This window comes from Triturus cristatus, chromosome 4_1, assembly GCF_964204655.1.
Source record: "Triturus cristatus chromosome 4_1, aTriCri1.1, whole genome shotgun sequence".
NCBI classification, from domain to species: domain Eukaryota; kingdom Metazoa; phylum Chordata; class Amphibia; order Caudata; family Salamandridae; genus Triturus; species Triturus cristatus.
Window position 1 is genome coordinate 1192746686 of NC_140585.1, and position 25486 is coordinate 1192772171.

The 25486-nt window shown below is 47.2% G+C and overlaps 1 long non-coding RNA gene across 1 annotated transcript in view; it reads right to left on the reverse strand.

Moving 5' to 3' along the window:
• The window catches only part of LOC146856356 (uncharacterized), a 91017-nt gene extending 72063 nt beyond the window's left edge, over window positions 1–18954 (reverse strand). Inside the window, exon 1 of the long non-coding RNA XR_014980934.1 lies at window positions 18903–18954. This is a non-coding gene — a long non-coding RNA (uncharacterized LOC146856356). The remainder of the gene's footprint in view (window positions 1–18902) is intronic.
• Between the last annotated feature and the right edge of the window lie 6532 nt (window positions 18955–25486).

Genomic DNA, 25486 nt, shown 5'->3' on the forward strand with positions numbered 1-25486 from the left:
CCCTGTGTTGCTTTGGGACGGCGTTCCCCCCATACCTTAGCCGGTCTTCCCTTCCGGTGGGACCGCGAGTGACGGGGTGGGTCCCCCCCGCCCTCGGGCCGTGCCATGGGACGCAACGACGCCTGCCAGTCCAGGCTGCCTTTTGAGACCAAGAAAACCCCCCCTCCGCCGGCGCCCGGGGCGGGTGGCGAACCTTCGTCCGCCGAGGCCCCTGATGAGGATTGGAAGTCTCTACTGCTCGGCATGAAGCAAAGCCTCTCGACTATTGACTCCAAGATTGACACCATCACTAGCCGTCTTGACGGGGTCGTGGCCAAACTTGATCAACATGACGCCCGCCTTCAGGAGACCGAGGAGCGGATCTCTTCCTTGGAGGATGGCGCCACCTCCGCAGGCAAACAGATGTCTCAAATGGACCGGCTTCTTAAACTAATTGCGGACAAGAATGAGGACCTGGAGGCCAGGTCCCGTCGCAATAACGTCCGCCTTTTAGGCCTTGCAGAGACCACCAACACGGGGAAAATGGAGGCCTACATTGAGAACCTCGTGATTGAGTTATTTGGGAAAGACTCCTTCTCCCCACACCTGATCGTTGAAAGAGCGCACAGGTCCCTGGCGGCCCGCCCTCCCCCTGGGGCCCCTCCGCGACCCATTATCGCACGATTCCTGAACTACAGGGATAGAGATGCAGTTCTCCGCCGAGCACGGGAGATAGGTACAGTGCGACACGGCAATGCGACATTATCATTCTTCCCTGACTTCACTGCATCAGTACAAGAGTCTCGACACAAGTTTGCTGCCGTCAAAAAGAAATTACAAGCCCGTGAGATCCCCTATGCTATGCTCTACCCTGCGAAATTGAAAATAACTCATCAAGGCAAACAACTCTTTTTTCAGCAGCCACAGCAGGTTGAGGACTTCCTTAAGCGGCATGGGAGAGCAGAGTCTCGAGAGAATGAGGCGCCGCACCGCTCCAGGTCGCCCTCACCGATGGGACAGCAGGACTGACAGCACTCGCGGTGGTATCAGGGTAATGTACACATGCAGCTCCAGGACTCTCCTGATCCAACTACCAAGCATACCGGGTGAGGTAACCCTCTATTAATATAAATGTCTGAATGGGTGATTGCTTACTTCAGTGCTCGGTCACCCACCTCCGTCCCACGCTAAGAGCCCGGACTAGCCGTCTGGATTCTTGTGGGTGAAAGTAAGGAGTTGGGTGGCAGGTTGGGCGCCCCTAGACACTACCCCCCCTACGGGCGAGCCCCTCTACACCCTCCGCCCTAGCGGGATAGGGGTTGATGTCTTACTATTTCCTTTTCCTGGGTTGGTTTTTTTGGGGATGGGGAGGGTTGGGTGGGACCAATATTCCCGGCCAGTTGGGGTTGCCGGTGGGGGAGGGACTCAGTTTCGATGTTACTGTTCTCGAGCCACTGAAACACGAGTGATGTCTGTGCGGAACGGGGAAAAAGGGGAGGCACCTAGAAGGGTCCTTTTTGATTGTCATGCTTATTTCATTGTGTTGTACCATGCTGTGAACAACTGTAGCATATTACGGGGCAGGGTGCGATGGAGGATGTAGGGGACACGGGGCCTATGCAACAGTTTAAGCTGATCTCCTGGAATGTTCGAGGACTAAATGACCCGAGAAAGAGACGCCAGGTCCTAGGGTACCTAGATAGGCAAGGAGCGTCCATTGCCATGCTTCAGGAGACGCACTTACGGCCCGGGGGGGACCCCTCATTTGCATCACGCTGGGCTGCATGCAGGGTGTTCTCGTCCTACTCAACTTATGCTAGGGGCGTGACGGTGTTGGTGCGGCGCGGGCTGGGTTTCATACCAGCGGGAACCGAGGTGGGACCCTGTGGCAGATACTGCATGATTTGGGGGAGGCTCCACTCTCACACTATACTGTTCGCTTGCTATTACGGCCCCAATGTAGACGACCCGGCGACGCTTCTGAATATGTGGGGAAAGATACAGACACTAGGCATATCCCATGTAATCCTGGGTGGAGATTTCAATACCGCACTTCGGCCCGCCATGGACCGCTCACACCCCCAGCCGTCCCACTACTCGCATACCCAGCGCACCCTGGCTAATTTAACAGACGAACATCGGCTGATTGATGCCTGGCGACACCTCCACCCCTCGCTTCGGCAGGGCACGCACTACTCTGCTGTACATTCCACTTGGGCCCGCATCGACTATATATTTCTATCTCCCGGCCTTACCCCGTGGTTGGTCAAGGCGAGTCACCTAGCGCGCACATTCTCCGATCACTCCCCTGTGTTGGTCTCTCTGCACGTTCCCCTTGATGCGTCCCCATACCTCAGCTGGCGCCTCAACCCTGCGCACCTCACAGACTCAGTGTTCCTTGCAGAAATGGAGGATGACATCACAGACTTCTTTACCCGCAACACTGGCTCAGTCACCGAGTTCACTACTGTATGGGAGGCTTTTAAGGTTACTGCGAGGGGGTGGTGCATAGCGAAGGGTGGGGGGATCCTCAAATGCCTGCGCGGGGATGTGCATAGACTGGAGGCTGAACTGCTGCTACTAGAGCGTGAGCAGGCGCTGAACACACAGGACCAGGGGATCGCAGCGCGCCTCAGAGAAAAATTGAATGAGTATACAGACGCGGCTGCTAAGGAATGCAAATTTCTGGGGAAGCATTACGTTGCGAGGGTATACGGAGAGGGCGACCGACCCGGTAGAGCACTGTCTTCGGCGGTGCGGCAGCCCCGCTACCAAAATTATGTGTCCTCTCTGCTGGATAGACATGGGGTCCCGCAGAGGGACACTTCTGCCCAGCTCCGCGTCCTTACGGAACACTACATTGGTCTGTATACCTCCGGTAGACAGACCCCGATTGCACGCCCTGAGTACCTCGATGATACCGCAGTGGCCTGGTTAGGCCCATCCCAGCAGAAATTCCTTCACCACGAACTGGAGCTGGACGAGATCAAGGACGCGATAATGTCCATGAAGTCAGGCAAGGCGCCGGGCTCGGACGGCTTGCCGATAGATTTTTACAAAGCCTTCATCCATGTCCTTGCCCCTATTCTAAAGCAACTGTTTTATTCTGCCCTTGAGGCGGGTATCCTGCCGGGGACAATGCGCGAGGCCCTCATCACCTCTCTGCTGAAGCCGGGCAAACCCCCGGAGTACTGTGACTCGTATAGACCCCTCTCTTTGTTGAACACGGACAGTAAGATACTCGCGAAGGTCCGCGCAACACGGCTCAATTTGCTGATGGAGCGCCTCGTTCTTCCCGACCAAGCCGGGTTTGTCCCGAATCGGTCGACTTCCCACAATCTTCGTACCCTGCAGGCGGTGATGCAGGACATCGACCCCCACTGCGAGGCGGCGGCGGTCTTCCTGGACGCCACCAAGGCGTTCGACTCCCTCGAGTGGGATTACTTATTGGCCTTGTTGGAGCGGATGGGAATTCCCTTCAACTTCCTGGACTGGATCCGGTTGTTGTACCGCCGCCCTAAGGCGGCGGTCCTGCTCAATGGATCCCGATCTGCCCCATTCCTTATCCGCAGAGGAACTCGTCAGGGATGCCCGCTCTCACCAGTCCTCTTCGCCCTCGCTATTGAGCCGCTTGCGGCCAAACTTCGCCAGCACCATAAACACCGCTCTCTTATGTAGTCGGAGCGACACTTGCTCATTGCATTATATGCGGACGACATGACGCTATACGTTCATAAGCCGCGAGACAATCTCAACCCATTGCTGCGGGAGGTGACTAAATTCGGGGCCATATCGGGCATACAAATAAATTGGGCGAAGTCTGCGTTATTCCCCCTGACTGACAACACCACGAAGTTCCCGCTAGATTACCCCTTGCTGTGGGAGTCGGACGAAATACCTTACTTGGGGGTTAAGGTGACCAGGAACCGGGACGCCCTTCTTAGAGCAAACTATGGTACGGTCATAGACAAACTCTCCGACAAAATCTCGCAATGGAACCATCTTCCGTTGTCCATGGCAGGACGCATCTCCCTGATCAAGATGGTAATACTTCCCAAATTGTTGTACCTTTTCACCAATATACCATATAGCCCATGGGCAAACTTCTTTCGGACCCTCAATTCCCAGCTGTCCCGCCTGGTTTGGGGCGGGAAGCAGGCCAGGATCGGGCTGCGCACACTCATGTTGCCCTATCATCAGGGTGGGCTCGACGTTCCGAACTTTCAACACTACTATGATTGCGCCCAGGGCCACTTTGCGGTGTACTGGTTTCACCCCCCCCCCCCCCCCCTTCATGGCACACCTGGCAGTGGAAGACGGGTTTATGAGACCCGAGAAACCCGCCGGGTATCTGTACACGGAGACCAGAATGGGGACTCGTGACCCCACCACGGTAGATTGCACCGTACAAGCCGGGAAGCGTATGGCAGACTGTATGGAGGTTAAATTTCTGTACTCTCCACGTATGACTTTGGCCCATGATCCCAGACTAAGTATTACCCGCGAGGAGCTTGGACGTCGGATGCTCACGCGGCTGGCGATCCATACATGGGGCGACCTATACCACCAGGGGACCTTTCGCGCTGCGTCCCACTTCTTCGGAGACAACACCCCGTCGGTGATGGATACATTCCTATACACTCGTCTCCGGCAAAATATTCGGGCGGTCACTCCTAATTTCCCGGATGAGCCGGACACCGTGGCGCCTTTGCATACTCTGCTCCAGGCGACCACCCCGACACACGTGGTCTCGATGTTATATAAACATGTACAGGTGGCACCTTCTCTCCCCCCTCTTAGGGCGCGGACGGACTGGGACAGCGATCTGGGTGCCCCAATGACAGATGCCCAGTGGGAGGAAAGCTGCTGTCACACCAACGCTGTGACGGGCAATGCCCGCCTCCGCTTGATACATTTTAAGTACTTACACCGTCTTTACTTCACTCCGGCTAAATTGCACCGCTTCGGACTCCGGGATGATGATCGCTGCCTCCGGTGCCGTCAGCCTGGAGCGGACTTCATACACCTGGCATGGTCATGTCGGACCGTGGCTGAGTATTGGATCGCGATCTTCGCGGCCCTGTCTATAATGGTTGGGATGGACATATCCCCGTGCCCAATGATTGCCCTTCTGGGCCGCTCCTGCCCCTCGTTAAAGGCACACCGGAAATTTTTTCTCGTTGGGACTATTACTGGCTAAGCGTCATGTGGCATGCAGATGGGGACGGGGGCGAGCGCCCAAGTTCAAGACCTGGCTGGCCACGATGTCAACCTGGCAGGAACACCTACACAGCTATGCTGACCTCCTGCCACACCGATCCCGTCCCAAAGACCTATGGGGACCACTCACGACGTATCTTCTGCGCTCTCAAGCCTCGACTGACGGAGGGGGGGAGCTTCGGGAGGATTCGGAGAGAGACGTGCCGCCTACCCAACGCGGGCCAGGGTCTCCCCCCACGGATGGTCAGGGCTGATGCATCATCTTGCCCCCACTTGCGCCCTCCCCTTGCACCACACTCCGCGCGCAGCGTCCCCGCCTTGCCCTGCCTTGCCGCACGCTTTCGGTTGTGTCTACACGCCCGTGGCGGATGCTCGGGATGGATGACCGGAGGCTCTCTTGCTTCCCCTGACCCCTAAACAGTGAGATCCTGATTCTTTAATGGATCGTGCAGCATGGCGTTCTAGATGGCGACACTGATCTCTGGCTCCCCGACTCGCTCATATGACCCCCCCCCAGCGCAATTGACCTGGCTATACGGGGCGGCGCTGTGCCGCTATGTGCGCCTACTCCATTTTTCAGTGCGCCTTGCCGTGCAGCGGCCCTGCGCCGCTCAGTCCTTTCTGCCACATACTGTGTATGGTGGACACACCCTGGGAGGGAATTGAAGTTTGATGTTTTTGTGGCTCCTAAGTTGGTTATTATAGATAAACGAAACCTCAACTACTCACTGTCGACTTTGCACCTCTTTGTCACTACACGTCCTTGCATTTCTGTGCGGTAAATGTTTTAATTCGCTGCCGGCCCTTCAGGGTTGTAGGCGTTTAAGCTGTGTTAAATTATTGATCATCGTCATACAATGTTCACTGCTCATTATACTGCACTACCGCTCCCGGCCTGCTCATTCAGGTTGTAGGTGACAAGCTGTGTAAGATTTGATTGTGCCCAATAAAGGTTTAAAAAAAAAAAAAAAAAAAAAAAAAAAAACGTTTCACTTCTACAAAGAAGATGAACAACCTGAGGAATATATTCCTTTTGAGGATATTGAAATTCCACTCACATACCAGGAACATGATCTCTGGTTTAAAGGCGCCCTAAAACATTACAATCACATTACCAGGCTCGGTCCACTAGGTAGACCAGGAGCAACATGGCCGATTTTAGCCGGCTATACACCTCATCCTGACATTGAAGCAATGTCTGACGTAGAACTATTTAATCAGATACAAAAGTTAATAGAACTACACAGTTAAACCAAAACTGCCTGAAAGTCCTGAAAAGGCCTTTACTAAAAACACTCCTACCTCTTCTAAAAAGAAGTGGGAAATAGCAAACAGCATTCCAAAGAGAAGCGACCTCATTCCCGAGGCAGGTCTCCTCCAAAGGAGCCCTCTGAAAGGAGGTACAATCTCAGGAATAGGGATAATTTGAGAAAACCTGACAGATATCAAGATACTGATACACGTTCCTCTCGTACCTTTCAGATATCATCACAGACATCCGAAAGAAGAGGACGGTCAGAGAACAAAGAAGAACGCTTGAAGTCCAAAGACGATCAACACGTTCAGAAAAACAAACAAAAACCTAAATTCTCCCCCCAAAAAAAGTAGCAGGTCTGAAGATCAGACATGCCGAGGATTCTGAGAACACAACTCAAGAACGGAGAATGGGCTCAGACAATGTTGGACAGTGCAGTAGAAGTTACAGTAGCTCGCCAGAACCTGAAGGGGCTTCTGGAGACAGTGGACTTTAATGAGGACATTCAAGTTGACGCTGCAGACACCAGGGTTAGTTCTCCGCATAGGTTATATGAAATAACACTCCGGATGGAGGGAGACATACCAAGAAAAGTGAAAGCACTCTTTTGGGAGCGACTTTTAAAGGGTTATGATATACTTCTTGCAGAACAAGACTGGCCACCAGAATTTGTCAAGGAGTGCCCACATGGCGAATACATCACTATACCAGCCTTCTCCAACGATGTTCCAGTACACTTAAAATATACTTATGCCAGGAAATGGGCAGTGGCCCAGGCCCCAGCATTATACAAGAATCATGTAGGATGGGATGAGGACTCACCACACAATCCAGTTAAAAAATCAACCAGCTGCAGAACGGCAGTACCCAGTTAAGCAAGAAGCTAAAAAACAAGTCAGGGAGAACTTAGATCAACTTGAATACCAGGGGGTGATTGAAACATGCACCTCAGCAATGAACAATCCTTTGTTTCCTGTCTCCAAACCAGACAATACATATCGTCTAGTTTGGGATTACAGACACCTAAACTCTTGTTGTAAAACATTTGCAGTGCAAAATGCACACAGTACAGCATTAATGAATAACATTGTGCGTAAAAAGTACAAAATCACATTAGACATTTCAAAAAAACAATTGTCAACACATTCCACCTGAAAGTAGACATTTGACCGCTTTCTCAATAATGGGGATCCAGCTGCAATTTTGTCTACTCCCACAAGGGTTCAAAAACAGCCCAGGGTTATTCTCAGCAAGGGTAACAGAGTTACTGCAAATTTATGATGACGAGGCATTGTCATATGTCGATGATATATATCTGACAGACGATGACCTGGACAGACACTTGAACAGGGTGAACACCATTATATTGGGCTTCGCCTCTGAGGGTTACAAATTCAACTTTAAAAAGTCCAGAATAGCCCATCTCAACATCCTTTTCCTAGGATATGAACTTTCAAGTGAAGTCAAAAGCCTGGCAGCCAACTTTTTAGAAAAGTGTGCGCTGCTCCAACCTCCAAAAACGCTGAAAAATTTACAGTCGATTCTAGGTTTCCTGAATTTTGGAAGAACATACATTCTAAACTACGCAGAGAGGGTTAAACCTCTCTACGAATTAATCAAACCTGATTTCAAAGCCACAACTTGGACATAAGAACACCCAGAAATTCTGTGTGCACTTCAAACAGACATGTTAGCAACTAAACACTTGCAAACACGCGTAAACATACGCAACTTAGTGAACCGACTTATTCCGGGTCAATGCGGATTCACCTACTTAACTTTTAACAAAGGTGAAAAGTACCAATTGCATACAAATCACACTTGTATACACAAGCAGAAATGAAATTCACTTCTACAGAAAAAATTCTGACAGCAGTTCAAACCGCTATAGCAAAAGAAAGAGCCCTAGCACAGGGGAAACGCATTATGATCGTGACTCCTGTGCCAACCTTAGAGGCAGTTCCTAAAGCTCGCATTCCGAATGCAAAAGCTTTACATCCAAGATGGATACAATGGGTTAATTCTCTTGCTGCAACTGATGTTGAATATGTTTTCAATTCTTACTTAAAAACAAAAGCATTCCTGCACTACGAACACGAATGTCCTCTGCCTACTGAAATTCTCCCTCTTGACCAGTACGAAATTATAATTTATACTGACAGATCTGCACAACCCGCTACGGGGAGTAAACAAGCATACAGTGCAGCATGCGCGATTGTTAAAGGTCGTATGTGCGATGGCAAATTCAGACCAATGGTCACAAAAACGCAATCTCTTGGAGATAGTACAGCTCAGCAAGCTGAACTACAAGCATTCAAGATGGCACTTGAAAACACGGATCGCGAATTCCCCACACTCATAGTGTGCGATTCTTTTTATTGTGTTCAATCTTACAATGAATATTTACAGAATTGGCTTCAAAATGGTTTCAAAGATGCAAAAGGTGGCACAATCAAGCATAAAACGCTTTGAGAACAAGTAGTTCAGTTGCGAAACGGACTACAAAAGACTCACGTGATACACATGCTGAGTCATCAACGTGATGGCGTTCACGTTGAAGGGAATTCATTGGCTGATGAAGCCGCGAAGGGGGCTGTGCAAACGGCTTCCGTAGCTGCAATCACTCGTTCGCAAATGAAAATAGACAGTGAAATAATGCTGGCTGTCAATGCTTCAAGCAAAGGCAGCGGTGCAGCATTACCTAAATAATTTCCACTCATATATAATTGATGCGAACAATGTTACGTTTGCTTGAATCCCTGGAGTGGGGGATAGGGTGATACCAAACATGGAACAAAGAGCAGCTTTGATTTACGAAGCACATCTGGGAGAGGGTCTGACACATCAGGGGATCTCTAAAACAATTTTAGAACTAAAAGAGATGTACTGGTGGCCAGGAATGAAATCATTGATACACATTTTTATCAATGAATGTATAGACTGCAATAGAGATCGCAGTACAGAACGCCACCAGGCACCTGTCTACAACGTAGCCAGCCCAGTACAGACACCATTGTTAGACAGCATTTGACTATCTACATGCAGCCGTCCCTGTGGACGAATGCAGTCCCACAAACACTAAATCAAGGTTCCTATGGATGTGGCCTCAGCGCTCGGCTGACGCTCGAACTGTTATAAAAGATTTGCGAGTCTTTATCGGCACATACGCAATTGGCACACTACATTCTGACCAGGGTCCTGCATTTAGCTCTCGAGCTTACAAAGAAGCCATGGCCAGTTTGGGCATATAATTGCGGTATTCTTCACCATTCCATCCTGAGGGAAATTCTGTTGTGGAAAGAAAAAACCGGGACATAAAGCAGTCTATAACAGCTAGGGTATTAGGTTCGGATGATGGGTGGGTCAAACACCTTTATGGGGTCCAGCGTGCACTTAACAACTTGCCAAGAAGTTCTCTAGGGGGTGTCACTCCATATGAAGTTCTATTTGGAACTAGAATGTTGGTACCGGACCTTGATATGCAAGGAACAGTGATGGAAAATAAGAAATTTGATATCAAAGATCGTTTGGCTGTTTTACAGGACTTAAATGAACTAAGAACGAAACAAAGCAACGTGCTCCTGAAGCCAACCATCACTGGGGAAAATCCGGCTGTCCCAGCAAGGCCTGTCTGGATCCCAAAGCTTGCTGACCTAGTCAGAGTAAAGATCGTGGACAAGAAGGAATTTGAGCCTTCTTACAGACAACCAGTACCTGTCCTATCAATCCATGGATCAAGAACAGTACTTTTGCTGCCCCTTGCTGGTAAAAAGGAGAAAAGATTTGTGTCCATCGACCTGATCAAACCACACTATGTGGCCGATACTAAGCAGTAGGCCAAGTGGACTCCGCCAATGTAGCAGACGCACTCCTCTAGCTACAATCCAAGAGGTTCAAACTGAGAGACTCATCGCCTTTGAAGATTCTACAGTGAGAAATAAAAGACTACGCAACAAATCTATGGAGCTTGTCCCTCTTGAAACCCAAATAACAGTTCGTCCTGATACACATGTCTACAACGAAGTAACAGGTGATCAACTGGTTCCAGCGATTTCAACTAATCCTGATGCAATTCAAACCATTGACAGAACTGCCTCTGGCTATTTCATTAACTTTGATACGTTTTCTGAGGATCCCAGCGAACCTGAAACAACGCCAGCACAAAGAACTTTCAAAGAACAAGCAACAGACTTTTTTCATCTCCTGAAAAAGACTTATCTGGTTTCACCATGGATTGAACTATGGGTTGTTTTGGGAATATTCTTCTTTCTACTTTGGTTAGCTCTGGTATTAACACTGGGTATGCTGGTAAATGGAAGATTTATTCAAATGGACACAGCAAGTAAAAAAGTTAACTTACTTCTCCAGCCACACAAATCATCCCATCGTGAAGCAAGAGACTTGTCAGCAGTGAACATCACAGCCGTTCCTTTACCAGATGGTATAGTTTGGGACAGAACTGAATATGACATTATTGGCCCGTCGGAGCTTTTGAAGATTCCACATTTATTTAAGATGTCATTAATTGACTTTATTACCTCTAGTACCTTTTCTGATGATTGGGACTTCGAGAATGTTAATAACATGTTGTCTGATCTAGAGATGTCTACAGTATTCACAAATCATGAATATTTCGAAGGTTCATCAGACTGTGAACAAATGTATTGTTATAACCACTATGGTCATCATTTCTTGCATAAATCTGCAACACCTAGAAATGTATTTATGTATAACCAATGGGAACATTGTCCTAGACCTCCAAAGGGTAGTTCGAAAACTTTTTCAATGAAATTTCCATATTTTTCAGGCTACAATTTGTCTAATCCAGAAACATTTTACTTTAAAAATGTGAACAAGACAGGAACGAAAAATATGTTAACAAATACGAAACAGATTTATTCTGCAGCCTTTATTGCCCAACTGTCTAGACAGGGTTTTGACTTTTGGAAAGACAACATTGAGACAAAATCTGTCTGGGGTACAAAAGATTGGCAAGTGCAGGGGGTAGAAGCTTTGTTTAGAGCCTGTATCATCCCTGAGCAAATTATGTTTTTGAATGACACTGTCCAACAAACGTCTTGCCTTGGATTAGCCAAGATCAAAGACATGAACACACCGACCATACCAATACCTGCAGGCAATAGCACTACACGGGGGGGAGGTCAACGTACATAATATTTTGCATCACATCAGATCAGATCCAGAATGGAAAAATTGGTTGCTCTCCCATAAACACAAACAGCTGTCAAGATCGATTCCTGAACAAAACCCAGGGTTTCACTATCAATAGGCCAGACCCATGCTATGTTCAAAGACAGCATCCAGGGGTAGTAACAACATACAGTGTAGGGAAACTTTGCCTTGATTGGCTACAGAAAGCTACACTGAAGGATGTAAAACAACACTTAACTTTACTTCAAGAAGGCGCAGACCTTAGGGAATCCTTGCTAGGACCATGAAAACCGCGTCAAAAACTTTTTATATATGCCGGTATCTACGCTGCTTATAATGAAACATGGAAGGTTACCCAAGCAGAGACTGCAGAATGAATACGAGAAATTGATTGTATTAATTTAGAGAAAACTCTCTCTGTGGTAGACAACGGGTTAACGACTTTGTCATCCAGAATATATTCATTGGACAGCATTGTGTCTTCTGTCATAGGCATCATGGAACAAGACTTGGTCATGTTGCAACATGGTCAGTCTCCGCTACGTTGTATCATGCTATTGGGCTGGACGCTACAAAACTTGCATGCAGGCTATGTGCCTTGGCGTTTAATCAACACTATGTCACTGTTTTCAGAATTCAATCTCACTGATAAACAGATCAGACTGGCACAAAGGGGAGCAGACTACACTATGCTGAGCATTGAAAAACTGGAAAAATTACCATACACAGTGGCAGAAAAACCGGCTACTGAGTGGATGATACATGCTAAAATTACTCTGCCTGTTACAACTTTTCATTTTCAGTATTGCCTAAAACATATACCAGTAGGCAAATATGAAAGGTTGGGTAAAGGATACATCAAGACATCCTGGGATTTACCTTACACACATAGATGTTGGAGTGGGGAACGTGAAGTGTTTCTTAGCAGTGAAAACTGTGAACAAACACTAAGCGGTTCTCTCCTTTGTCAGGGTATTAACTTACACGGGCCTGTGATGGTTCCAATACAAACTTATCCTGTCACCTGCAAGGTTCACCGGCTGCAGTGATTAATCCAATTTTTGGTCAACTTTCTAATGGGAGTTACATTATGTTGAATGATCACAGCTGCTGTGGCATGTTGCCAGGTATTCCATATCTAGTTACGGTTACATCCAGGGTCACTTGCTGTATGCAAGTCTTGATTCCACAAATAGACACAGTCAGGGAGTCACCTTTATGGCCCTCACTGAACATCTCTTCTATACGAATTGATACTCTAAGCAGAATGAAAGCCATTCTTTTACAAAAAACAGTGCCACTGACCTCGGCCAGAGAAACCTATGATCTCCAAGTCGCAAGGACTTCTGCGGAGATACATACCATTTTGTATACAAACTGCCCTGTACATTTCTCAGAAATGTTAGGTCGTATCTTAAACATGTCTGATACGAGCGGTATTATATATGTATTTAAGAACGTGTGTGCAGGACTGTTAGCACCTTTTCAAGCAGTCCTCTACATATTTCAAAACTTTGTGCACTCTGTGTTTGGCGGACTGCCGCTCCTTTTAGCACTTGTTGCAGGGATCCTATTTTCGCTCCTACTGCTACGATATGGCAAGCCAACTCACCATCGACACCCAATTCACCATAGAGAGAGCTCTATTGGAGATGAAGTGTCGAGAGCACATCGTCCACATTTTGGGTTTACCTCATCTACGAGAATTAAATACCACATGGTTTCTGTCATTCAGACCAATCTGGCAAGATTGCATTTTACCTGTTCTACGCTGCCTGCTCTGCGGTGAAGAATGCATGCTAGACATCTGTCTAACACTCCCATCAGTCATGCCTATGGATATAGATACTCTGCTGGACCCAGTAACGGCCCATGCTCAGTGTTGTCCCCAGCGGCTACCAATCCTGATGATGGCATTCATTGAGATCTCACAGACGCAAATCGCTACTGCTGAGGTACGTGAGGAAACATCAGGCACGCAGGTAACATCCGATTCGAACATTGCTGATGCAACCAATGCTGAAGGCGATAGTTCACATCTATGTGCAGTTAATCTTGTAAACGAGGTATTCCAACTTTCACCTACTACGGTAGACGACTTTTTGTCTACAGGATTAGAAGATTTCATGTTTTCTCCAGGCCCACACACTGACTTTTGATTCAGCTACACAGTGTTCCGATGAGACTCTGAATTTGGCCTTCATTCTTTTTCAGACAAGGGACTAACTTTGGAACTTTTTCCTATGATTAATTTTTTTTTCCAAATTTGTATTTTTTTCATTTTTGGCACAGTAATCTGTTTATAGTAGAACTATTCATAGAGAAAAGAATTCTTTGAAAATCTTCCAGGGACATTTTGCCACCTTGTCACATCAAAAACTCATTTATGTTAACCTGATATGAAATGGTTTCAGACCTTTTTCTTCTGTATTAACGAGCCATTTCATCATGTGTATATGTTTCTGGTTCATCCTTTTTGGCATTTCCGATACACACATATCCTTAGAATGAAACATTGCTTTTAATATGTACAGCACCTTATGCATAGCAATGGTTTTTGTAATGCATTTTTTAGGACATATGTTTTTAGATATGTTTTAGCATGTTTTAGATTATCATGCGATACTCTCTTTTAGACATGTTTAGTATGTTTAGGAATTAGTAATGTCATTCATACGAAACTGGAGTGGGTGTTGTGTCTAGATTTAGATTCCGTATATAGGTTTCCCGATTTATGCCTTTATATAGGTACAATTCATATTCTTTACGCATAGAAAATCCAGCCCTTATTTAGACATTGTCCATGCTAACCAAATGCAGGCATGGTCTCCTACATCCGTTAATCCACGTCACAACGAGTTCTTGGAAGACCAGACTCTTAAGCCATTAGGAATTTCCCTTGCTTGGATATTGATTTCTCCAAGAACTCATTTAGTATACATGAACATCTATTCCTTAGGGGTTCATTCATGACGTTCCGATGCCCGACTTTTACATCAATACATTCATTCCTAAACACCTTCAAGGTATAAATATACCTGCACTTGCCTTGGCAAACCACGGTTCTGGTATGGTCCAGTTCGACTGCGTACTTGCGGTTCGCCACGGCAAGTTTGGAAGGAGATCGAGTTCCAGCCTGATGCACTGACCAGACGCTGTCATCCTCCTCGCAGAGAATTCAGCTCCAGTGTTTCTGACTCCCCATTCGGGGTGTTCGATATCGAGTCCTGGAAAGAGATTCCAACCTCGCACATTCTAAGGTATGGAGCAGACTAGAACTTAGAGAAACTTTTGGCAACTCTTGGCAAAACTAAACTATAGCTAGCTATACTTTAGAAAACAGCACCTACTTCTTACCTCGTACTACACTTAGGTTAGGTACACTGGGGTAAAACAAATTAGAAGCATCAGATGAGTATTCACATTTTAAAAACCAAAGGAAATGATGGACGGAGTGTTGAACATTGCAAGCACTCACCCCCAGTCAACTGATCTGGGTTTAATCCATCACCGTTCTTTAGCCCACTCTGCCACCCCAGTTCAGACATGGCCATATGCAAATCAGGCATGGTCTCATACATCCGTTAATCCACGTCACAACGAGTTCTTGGAAGACCGAACTCTTAAGCCATTAGGAATTTCCCTTGCTTGGATATTGATTTCTCCAAGAACTCATTTAGTATGCATGAACATCTATTCCTAAGGGGTTCATTCATGACGTTCCGATGCCTGACTTTTACGTCAATATAGGCATTTCTAAACACCTTCAAGGTATAAATATACCTGCACTTGCCTTGGCAAACCACGGTTCTGGTATGGTCCAGTTCGACTGCCTACTTGCGGTTCGCCACGGCAAGTTTGGAAGGAGATCGAGTTCCAGCCTGATGCACTGACCAGACGCTGTCATCCTCCTAGCAGAGAATCCAGCTCCAGTGTTTCTGAATCCCCTTGCGGGGTGTTAGATATCGGGTCCCGGAAAGAGATTCCAACCTCGCACATTCTAAGGTATGAAGCAGACTAGAACTTAGAGAAACTTTTGGCAACTCTTGGCAAAACTAAACTATAGCTAGCTATACTTTAGAAAACAGCACCTACTTCTTACCTCGTACTACACTTAGGTTAGGTACACTGGGGTAGAACAAATTAGAAGCATCAGAAGAGTATTCACATTTTAGCCTGTGTTATTTATGTATGTATTTTATGAATATATGTCATAGCTACAAACCATATTATTGCAGGATTATTTTATCTTACTGCTAACTCTGTACATATTGTACTTCGCAGCCTGTCTTACGATTGTAGCAGTTCATATCTCTTGCATGAGAAATAAGACTGTTCAATAAACCCTTTTTATTGAAACGCCCGTCTCTCTATTTCTATGCAACTCTGTAGAAACGAAGCATGCACGATTGACTGAGTGAAACTGTTATCTATTGTTTCCACGGTTCTGAGATTGTTACGACTCTAAGGGAAACAAAGTTGTCATGTTTATGCGGTTGTCAAAAACTAATCCCTTCTTGTATATTCGAGAAGTTTCTAGTGACCTCTGAGTGAGCTGGCACACACAAGTAATTAAGTTTAATGTACTCGATAGAGACATACTGAACTCAGTCCTATGTCAAAACTATAGCGTATATTATTCCAATGTGCAGAGCCTATCTGGGATATAGGAACTACACTACAACACAATTGCACATCAATGCACTATTTATAACCGTACATTTACAAAAGAATCACATTCCTCCTCCCTATCCCAGGCTTGATCCCTCTAAGCTATCTATCTCTCAAGACTATACTCAGACCGAGTCAAGTTCAGGCTGTCACCCTATTTGCGGTGTGTCACATATGTTCCCTCTGTATTCGTTCGCTTCTGTATTTCTTGAATTTAAAGTAGATTTTAAACTGGAACTCTATTTTAATGAGGTTGAGCCCCTATAAGCTAAGACATTATTTTTGAAATTTCGTTGTGGGACCCTTCCTCTGTGTTCATTTACTTCTAAATGGCGGCGAGTTTCTGGGGATCTGGAAGGAACTTGCCCTCTTTGTGTTAGATTCAATGAAACCATCTGCTCCTTTGCCCAGCTTACATGGGATATCGGGAAAATTGATACTTTCACTTTGCGAGCTTCAAGGCATACAAGACTATAAAACAATAATTATGATTTTGAAAACTGATTCTAGGCCATCCATAATGTTTGTGGTCTCACAGTTTACGATTTGCATATGGAGATTAAGGTCCAAATATCTGCAGTCCAGCGATCCTGGTTCAATTGCAGTACGACTTGCACACATTCTGTATGTAAATTGTTCTTCTTGCTGGGATGATTCTTTTAGCCATTTATCCAAGTATAGATTGATTGTATTAATCATGTGTTTTTATATATTTTTATGGCCATGTGGTGATTAAAAGTAAGATTAGATTCATTGCAGCTGCAGCAAGGCTGCGTAAAGTAGTGAGCAAGTAATTATAATTAGATATCTATACTAGCTGCATATAAGAATCAAGGTGTCTCTTTCTGTATTTTCCAATGGTCTGTTAATGGTAGGACATACTAGGAGTTGCATTATGCACACAATATAAGTTATGTTATGAAATGAGACTGTTTATGCTGCTAGTGTTAGCTGCTCTTGTAAATCCTGTACATCTATTATTGAGATATCTTTGCTACAACCCTAGGATGATGATAGCTGCAGTTGTTTTGGGGATATTTGCACATGGATTAATGGCAAGTTGTTTTTACACACTGTTGTTATTTAAAATGACTTATCATGGAGATCTTGGCATTTGGAAATTTCTAAATGCGAATTTAATGAGATTGTTATAATGAATTGTTTGTTTCTTTTATGTTTTTTTAACCAAATAAAAAACTTTGTATATTATTTTTAGGTCTCGCCTAGGCTCTTAGGGAGAGAAGCACAAGTAACAGGCATTCCTTTAAATTGGATATTGTATAATATGGTCTTCTGTGGAATGTGCCTTTATGCGCCCCCCGCTTCTGGACTATTTCGAGCTATATCGTCACTTCTATTCTTTGACATAAGTGTGTCTTAGGGCTGACGTCCAGTCACCGAGAGCTCTATCTGAACCCCGTGCCCACTCAGTTGCTGTGGTTCAGCCCTGCCTTTTTAGGTCTCGTGCAGCACAGCTCGCGCCGCGAGAGACTTTTTGTAGGGGGTTAGGAAATGGACCTAGGAATCGCACACGCTCGTGCATGTGCTTTTCCTTTTGGCCCACGCTATTGGCCCTTGCGTGCGTCTTTTTATGAAAGACAGCACGCAATTGGCCAAAGGCGGGCGCATTGCTCCGCCCATGGCCTATTGGTGTCTATTACACTCATTGCTGACATGGGTTTTCGATTATCGTGCCCAGACACAGGCACGATCATTGAAAACACATGTCTCGCTGTGGCGCGCGCACCACTCGCGGGCTTGTTTGTTTTTCAATAGCGATCGCTTTCGCGATCGCTTTCACTGCCGCTTGTTTTTGTAGGCATTCTGGGACATGTAATTCTGATTTGGATAGTATTGTCAGGATTATCAAACCACGAGTCAGGAAAACATTGCTTGTGAACACAGTAAGAGTTAAAGCAAAAGGAAGAATCAGGAAGGCAAAAGACCAATTTAAACTATTGACAAAAACTGATTCTAAGATGGCCGCCAAGAGCCTCCAGTTTGGACAGCGAGTTAGCGCTCTAGTGCTCACTCGCAATCAGGTAGATCCAGGTGAAGCGCCTGTGCTGTGGCGCACTTCACCTGAGTATTGAGGGAGAGTAGGTTGCTGAGGTGCGTCGCGAAGCAGACAGGGAAAACTTCGTCGCGCACCACTTTTGCAGCATTCCCTGTTCCAGAGTTTCAGAGGAGGACGTTGGAGGAGAGCGTCGTGTACGTTTCATCTACTGAAGAGCGCGGTAAGAATGTTCCATGGAGGAGCAGTGGGAGTATGCGCTAGTGAATATTGAAGTGACAAGCTTTTAGACATTCGCGCTTGCAGCAGAGAAAACTCTGTGAGGTTGTGCCAGTTATTTTGAGTTAGTGTTAAGCAGCGAAGCGTCTAGTCACGAGTAAAAATCTATCTAAGACTGAGCGAAGTATATTTGCCAGCACTAATGCTAGAGACACCTTCGAGTCATGATTCCTGTTAAAAGTAAGGAGAAAGACACAAAGTGAATACGAGAACCAGATACATACATATCGAAGAAGACTTAGTCTGTATGGAATATCGAATAGCATAACTCCTAATTGAATAGAAGGTGAAGCAAGACAGAAAGATACTCACCAACACAGAAACCCTTGTATCGTCCAGCTGTAATTCCGATAGGTGAGGAATCTGTAAGTGAAAGAAGTAGAGTTAAGAAAGAGAGATACCCAATAAAGAATTAACACTCTAACAACTTCAGTTACAGCACATTGAAGCAAGAAAAAGAAAAGATACACAACAGAAGAGAGGCAAGGGTCACACTCAGACAGGGTAGGTAATAAGACGATAGAGTATATTGGGAGGAAAGCAGATAGACATAGGACTAATTGTGTTACTTACATTACAGTCTTAAGCTGTCGTGCTAGCAGAAGAAGACAAGGAGGAATGATCAGAAGAAAGAAAATAAGAAGCAGCAGTGTGGCCGTCTCTTCTCTGTTCCATCCCCTTTCCCCCCTTGGGTTTGTTTGGCACACGTGCAGTAAGGTGCTGTGCTGGAGAACCTGGGAGGGGCATTGGGAACTTGCGGCGTTCTGCTCCCGTGCATTGAATCGAGCGTGGTCTGACAGAGTGAAGTGCCCACGGTTTGAATAGCACCTGAGCAGAATGGCGGAAGGTTTGGACTTGAAGAAACTAGGAGTAATCTTAGAGGGAATACAAAGGGAGTTAATAACAGTTCGGGAAGAGAATAGGGAGCTTAAGAAAGAGACTACAGATTTGGCCCAAAAAGTGAGTAGTTTCGTATCTAGTTCTAGTTTAAATTATCCAGCTCCACAAGAAGGGAATCTTAGTGACACTACAGTTCCCCACCCCAAGATAACAACCCAAGTCATTCATTCTCTGTCCCCGGTAATTCCATTGGCACCTCCAGAGCGTTTTGGTGGAGACCCCCAGAAGGCTCAAGTGTTCCTAACACAGTGCACGTTACACTTCATGTGCCGTCCGGCAGTTTTCCCTGATGCGCAGTCTCGAGTGGCATTTATTTTGTCGTATTTAAGCGGAGATGCGGCGTCTTGGTCAATGCCTCTGGTGACCAGAAATGACCCAATATTATACAATTTGGAGGAGTTCAAGAAAGAATTTCTCTGAATATTCGACCGACGAAGGGTCTCCCAAGCAACCGACAACGAACTATTGGAAATACGACAAGGCAACCGAGATTTGGTGGCCTACTTGGCCCAGTTCAACAAACTGATAGTAGAGACTGAATGGCCGGAAAACAAACGAGCTGCAGTGTTCTATCGTGGTTTAAAGGATGAACTAAAGGATGCCCTGGCGCAAGTGCCCAACAGACCCACAGAGATTTCAGCGCTAATAGATTTGGTTTTAGAAATTGACTTCCGTCAAAGTGAAAGGAGAGGAGAGAGAAAAAGAGAATATCGTCCTAGTGTACCAAGATATGATAGAATCAGAACTGAAGGCAGTAAGGATTTGGATTCAGTCAAGGGAGTAGAGCCAATGCAAATTGGAACAATTCGAGGTCCTCTCTCGAAGGAAGAGAAGGAGAGGCGAAGAGTTAATAAACAATGCCTATATTGTGGAAATGGGGGACATTTAGTTCGTAATTGTCCCAAGAAACCCAAGCAATCGCCGGCGGAAAACGCCTCGCACCACCAGTAAATGGAGTTGGACTGGTGGTTGCAGAATCAAAGACAACTCCAGAAGCTCATACCCTGGCAAATACCCTGCAATCAGCATCTCCACATCTGGTGCTAATGATGACCTTACGGTTCCGGGAAAAAATGCTAACACAAGTCACTGTCATGATTGATTCTGGGGCCACGGGCAACTTTTGTGATCTTAAGTTTGCCGAAAAGATCGGATTGAAGGCTATCAAGAAGGAGAAGAGTGAAGCTGTGCGAGCTGTCGATGGGACGAATCTTTCATCGGGACCCATTGTGAGTCATACTGAGCCAGTAGAGCTAGAATCTGAAGAAGGACATTTAGAAATTCTGGAATTCAATTTAATTGATGCTCCACAATTTCAATTGATTCTAGGTCTCCCTTGGCTCACCGAGCATAATCCAACCATTGATTGGGAGGCTCGATCTATAGCCTTGGATTCTAAGTATTGCAAGTTGAATTGCCACAGGGGTTGCAAAAGAAATCAAGAGAAATCACCGGCATTTCATTTGAGTGAGAAGGAGACGACCATTTGTGTGATAAGTACAATAAAACTACCAGAAGAATACAATGAATTTCAAGATGTTTTTTCTAATGAAGAGGAGGCTGAAAGACTCCCTCCGCATAGAGACTTAGATTGTAAAATAGATCTGGAACCAGGGACCAACCTTCCCTGCAGTAGAATCTATGCCTTGACAGAGCGAGAAGATGAGCATTTGAAGAAGTATATACAAAAATACCTTGAGAACGGATTCATTCGACCGTCCCAATCTCCGGTCTCATCTCCATTATTTTTTATTCCAAAGAAGAACGGAGAATTGAGAACGTGCATAGATTATAGAGTGATCAATCGAATAACCATCAAAAATCGTTATCCTTTACCCCTCATATCGGTGCTATTGGATCAGGTGAAAGGAGCAAGAATCTACACGAAATTAGATTTGAGAGGGGCATACCATCTTGTCAGAATTCGTGAAGGAGACGAATGGAAGACGGCATTCAGGACTAAGCATGGGCTTTATGAATATCAAGTAATGCCTTATGGATTGTGCAACGCTCCAGCTGTCTTTCAACATTTCATAAATTATGTACTGAAGGAGTTCATAGATGTTATGTTATGTTATGTTATGCACTTTTGTATTGCGCACAGCTGCCCCAGCTAAGGGGCGTCCTGGCGCATGGCAGGCAATGTGCAACAGACAACAGAAACACAACACAGATAAAAGATCTATTTAAAAAAGAAACGTTTTCAAAGCTTTGCGAAAGGCCAAGAGGTCAGTCCGAAGCCGCAAGTCCACTGGGAGGGAATTCCAGAGTTCAGCCGCCCTCACCCTAAAAGAGCGACCACAAGCCCGACACAACCTGTAGCGGGGGACCAACGCGAGCGCTTGGCTTCCCGATCTCAAAGTGCGGGAAGGAACATACCACGACAGGAGGTCAGCAAGAATTGGCGGACCAACTCCCCTCAAGATCTTAAACGCCAAACACAACACCTTGAACTGGATGCGTGATTTAATGGGGAGCCAATGCAAGGATCTCAAGACGCCTGAGACAGAGCTCCTTCGGGGTAAGCCTACTATGGCTCTAGCCGCGGCGTTCTGCACTCGTTGAAGGCGGGTAGTCTCCGCCATATTGGCCCCTACCAAAAGCGAGCTGGCATAGTCCAGGCGAGATAATACCGTGACCTGGACTATCAGCTGCCTGGTACCACGGTCAAAGAACTTAAGAATGGGCCTCAGCGACCGCAGGATGCCAAAACAACCGGCCGCGATTTTCTTCGAGTGGCCCTCGTAACTTAGAGCGGGATCCATCCACACTCCCAGATTCCTAAGTTCAGTGACCGGGAGAGGGGCCGGCCCCAGTTCAATGGGCCACCACTTGTCCCCCCACAGTTCCGCCTTCCTGCCAACGATCATGATCTCGGTTTTCTTCGCGTTGAGCTGGAGACAGTTGTTCTTCATCCAGCTTGCCACCGCCCTAAGTCCACTCTGAAACCTGGGGGCATCCCGATCTGCATCCCCGCTGATAGTCACCGCTAGCTGAGTATCGTCAGCATACGAGACCATGGTCATGTCCCATTGCTTGACGATCTCAGCCAGCGGTCTCACATACAGATTGAAAAGAGTGGGACTCAGCGAGGAGCCTTGCGGGACCCCCTGTCTCAGAGGAAGGAATTGGGACTGGTACGGTGGCAGCGCAACGCTAAAGAAACGATCGTTTAAGAAAGAGCGAAACCACTGGAGGGCAAAGCCACCCAGCCCGACCTCCTCCAGGCGATGCAACAGGATAGGATGGGACACGGTGTCGAACAAGGCGCTCAAATCTAATAAGACGAGCGCCGCTGTCTGCCCCGCATCCATCACTGTGCGTAGATGTTCGGCCATGGAGAGAAGGGCAGACTCCGTGCTGTGACCAGCACGGAAGCCATTTTGGGTGGGATCCAAGATGTTAAACTGGATGAGGTGGGCCGAGAGAACTTTGTTGACATGGGCCTCCATTACTTTGGTAGGCCAGGGAAGCAAAGAGATAGGCCGATAATTTTCGGGCTTGTCTGGGTCCAGTGAGGGCTTCTTAAGGATGGGGGAAACCACCGCCCGCTTCCAGCTACGGGGGACCGTGCCCGACTCCAACGAGCTGTTGATCAGGGAGTGTATCACGGTCCGACCCACGAACGACTCATCTCTAAAGAGAGCCGAACTGAGAGGGTCGGCGGGGGACCCAGATTTCACCTGCTTTGCCAAGATGTTAAACCCTTCAGATGTCAACAGGGGAAGCGAGTGCAGGGCTGCGTCTCCACAGATGGAAGCCGGAGACTCAGCTGGAGGTCCTGTGGATGGAAAGGTCATATAGATGTTTTGGACCTTTTCCTGAAAGAACACCGCAAGAGCCTCACAATGAGCGGTAGAGCCCGTCGTCGGAACATCGGGGCGCTTAGCTAGAAGGTCCTTCATCAATTTGAAAATAGTTTTCGAGGGGTTAGAGCTGTTGCCGACTTCGGCAGTATAATACAATGCCCGAGCACGGCACACAGCCCGATGGTATACTTTGACGGAGGCGAGATAGATAGCTTTTTTACCCGAATCATACGCCTTCCGCCAAGCCCTCTCTGCACGCCTGCAACTGCCCTTGAGCGCACGTAGGGCATCATCGTACCATGGGCTAGATTCTCTGGCACTGGTCTTGCAGGCAGTGAGTGGAATAAGCGCGTCTAGCGCTTTGGAAATCCACGCGCAGAACCCATCGTAACCTGAATCAACAGTTACAAACGGATCTAATGGCTCTGCCGTGAGGACACGGTGCAGATCTTCCAACCGTAATTTGCCCCAGTGCCGCCTTACGATCAACTTTGCAGGAGGGGTGACGGTCCTACCTGACAAAGGGGTACTAATGGCGACCAAAGAATGATCAGTCCAACCCAGGGGCGAGACGGCAGTGACAGAAGCATTTGTCAAATTGGTGAAGAAGGGATCTAGCGTATGGCCACAGATGTGGGTGGGCTGCTGAACAAGCTGCAGCAACTGTAAGGCCTCCAAATCCGTAAGAATGCCACTGACCGCGGGTAGGTCAGGTCTATCGAAGTGGAGATTAAGGTCCCCCAGAATCGAAAAATTGGGGCACCCCACCACCAAGGAGCTGACCACATCCGGGAAAGCGGCGCGAAACGCCGCCTCGCTCCCTGGGGGACGATAGACCACCATCCCCGAAAGTGAGAAGTGAGGAGTAACCAGAATCTTAAACAGCGCACTTTCACATCCCGCAATGGTCAGTGCGGTCCAGGAGCAAGTAAGACTAGAACGAATAGCCAGGGCAATTCCCCCTCCCCTAGACGATCTATTAAGGGTACGGACTGTATAGTCCGGGGGGAATGCCAGATTGATAATGGCTGCGTCCTCGTCTTTCAACCATGTCTCGGTGATAGCCACGATGTCCGGGCTTGCATCCTGCAACAGGTCAAATACTGCCTGATAATGTGACACCAAAGACCTAGCATTAAAACTAAAAATGCGGAGAACATGCTCCGGGCAGGTGTAGCGAGCGGCTGCCACCGGACATGAGGGGGCGATAGAAGTAGCTTGCTCCAAAAACCACTGACAGTCGGCACAATGATAGGGGCCGTCCAAAGGATGTAGGAGGGGTAGACTACAGCCAGCAGTCCGGCGCCCCAGGTCACGCAGGGTGTCACAAGAGTATGTCAGCATGGCCGGAAATAACCTACCGCACCTCGTACCAGCAGGGCCTGGCCAGAGTCCAGCGCGTCCCTAGCGCGGACGGGCGCAGACGGGCAGGACTCTGGCACGACTCCGGCCACGCGACGGCGTCCCAGCTGCGCGTTCCCGCTGCGCGGAGAGGACGACTTTAAATAGGCGTCCCCTGGACTGAAGCGAGCGTCAGGACGCTCTAAGATGGCGCCCGCAAAAGCGCCAAAGCCCCAATCCAAAATGGCGGCCAAAGTTGATTCGATATGCCCCCTCGGGACCCGGACCCACCAAAACGGCGGTGCATCAACAGTTTAAATGCGGGTAAGTGGAGACCCTAGCCCCCAGGCCAAGCAGCAAAGCGCAGGATAAAATACACGCTAATGAAAGCACATTAAGTTAAAATACAGCGCTGAAAAGCGACGCGCTAAAACGCTAGGTCAAAAGTAGCAGCAGAGCCTGACCGCCGTCAAATCCCCCGAGTCCGCCTTAAATAGGCGTCCCCTGGACTGAAGCGAGCGTCAGGACGCTCTAAGATGGCGCCCGCAAAAGCGCCAAAGCCCCAATCCAAAATGGCGGCCAAAGTTGATTCGATATGCCCCCTCGGGACCCGGACCCACCAAAACGGCGGTGCATCAACAGTTTAAATGCGGGTAAGTGGAGACCCTAGCCCCCAGGCCAAGCAGCAAAGCGCAGGATAAAATACACGCTAATGAAAGCACATTAAGTTAAAATACAGCGCTGAAAAGCGACGCGCTAAAACGCTAGGTCAAAAGTAGCAGCAGAGCCTGATCAGAGTGCTATAGTATATATAGATGATATACTAATTTATTCTGACTCCGAAGA